The following is a 1,966-nucleotide window of genomic DNA, read 5'->3' on the forward strand; positions in this document are numbered from 1 at the left end:
AAAAGAAAATCCAAAGAACATTAAGATTGCTTTATGGCCTTTTATGTGACCAAATTTCGAAATATTTCTTGAACAAGTAGCTATATGTTTCTATAGCAAGTAGATGTAATGTTCTACATGTAACAATTAGGACAGGATTTTAATGTTGCTTGCAATTATTTTATGTCTATACTATTATTTTACATACATCCTTTATTAGTTACCAAGAGAGCTTTTAAAATAGCCACTATGAAGATCCTACCAAATGTATAACAGAGAGAAAGAATCCTGATGTAGATGCTTTTCTGTTTTGTTTTGATTTTGCCTAATTTGTTTTGTTTATTTTGACTCTTTTTGGAGAGAGAAAGAGAGATAACATGAAATTGGGTGAGTGGGTGGGGAGATCCAGGAAGAGTTGGGGAAGGAAGAATAAAATGATCAAAATATAGTGTATGAAAAAATTAAAAAGGACAAAGAGGAAAAACAGCCCCCATTCTAAAAAGAAAACTCTAAACATTGGAAGAGTTGAGAGCAACCCCACTGAATCCCACCCTCACATTTAGCACCTCTCTCCTGTCTGTTGCTGCCTTATCCCAAAGAAAGGCTGTAAGGAATAATAAAGGGGAGAAAGCAATGTGATAGACGAGCCGCAGGAAAGACTTGGCCTTGTCTGCTAAGTGTGCTTTCCCAAAGCCAAGCCCAATCCAAAAAGGCTCCTGCAAAAAAGAAGACAGGGTACCTGAAGGGGAAAGGAGAATGCGGGTACTAGAGAGGATGGGGAGAGCCCTGCAGAGACCCAGTACAGACCGCAGAAGGAGCTGTAGGTCCCAGTGCAATGAATTTTGATATCTAAATGTCTGGTGACTACATAGTTTGAAATGTAATTTTCATAAAATTTTATAAAATACATTTTAAAAGAAACATAAATTACAGGGTATACTTTAGACACACAGGTTCAGACACCCTCATAAGAGACCAGGGTTTAATTTGAAGAAAACCTCTTAGCCATTACCATGCATGCTAACACTGGAGGGCTATAGCTGTCATCACAGAAGAGGAGGAGGATGGAATGCTGAGGCTCTCAATCAACATTGCAATCAGTATGCTCTGGACAGTGTTGAAGATGTTGTACACTATCTTTTGTGTTTCTGTTTTGGTTCTATTTCATTTTGCAAAGATGAAATTACCTGTAATGTCTATGAGTATTTTGCGTGCATGTATGTATATGCACTGTGTGTGTGCGTGGTACCACAGAGGTCAGAAGAGGGTGTCAGATCCCCCTGGAACTGGCATTAAAAATAGTTTGAGAACAACCACATAGGTTCTGGGCATCAAAGCTGCATCCTGTACCAGTGCAGTTAGGACTCCAAACCAATGAGCCATGTCTCCAGCCCTGTGCTTTGCTTTATTCTTAGGATCAATCTCATTATCAAATGCGTCATCACTTTGTGCTTTCTTGAATATCATATTCCTTCTTACAGGTATCAAAACTCACTCAGAAGAATGAGTTCTGGGGTACAAGAGAATTTACTTTTGGACCCGTCTTATACGTTTTTCCCACCCTTTCCACAGACACAAACATAAGTGCTGTGTCTTGTGCTTTGTTGATTTCAAGAAAAAGTTTGAGTCTCTGGGAGAGGGATGTGAGTAGTCCTAAGGAAAGCCAAGGCTGAGGAGACTTGTAAAGCAAACAGAGACATCCTCTTAGGAAAAATATGGACATTGAGGAAGTGGGTGTGGTAAGAAACAAAACCAAGCCATGAGAAGGCGGTCTACATGATGCCTAAAGAATTGAAGTGCAAGCCGGGCGGTGGTGGCGCACGCCTTTAATCCCAGCATTCGGGAGGCAGAGGCAGGCAGATCTCTGTGAGTTCGAGGTCTACAACTCACAGAGTATGTATGGTCTACAAGAGCTAGTTCCAGGACAGGCTCTAAAGCAACACAGAAAAACCCTGTCTTGAAAAAAAAACAAAAAACAAAGAAAAAA

The 1,966-nt window shown here is 40.1% G+C and overlaps 1 non-coding gene across 1 annotated transcript; it reads right to left on the bottom strand.

Moving 5' to 3' along the window:
- Positions 1-1,443: 1,443 nt before the first annotated feature.
- LOC113456130 lies at positions 1,444-1,568 on the bottom strand. The gene has a single exon (XR_003377000.1). It is a non-coding gene; the product is annotated as a small nucleolar RNA SNORA40 (small nucleolar RNA).
- Between the last annotated feature and the right edge of the window lie 398 nt (positions 1,569-1,966).

Source organism: Microtus ochrogaster, chromosome 5, assembly GCF_000317375.1.
Source record: "Microtus ochrogaster isolate Prairie Vole_2 chromosome 5, MicOch1.0, whole genome shotgun sequence".
In the NCBI taxonomy this organism is placed as follows: domain Eukaryota; kingdom Metazoa; phylum Chordata; class Mammalia; order Rodentia; family Cricetidae; genus Microtus; species Microtus ochrogaster.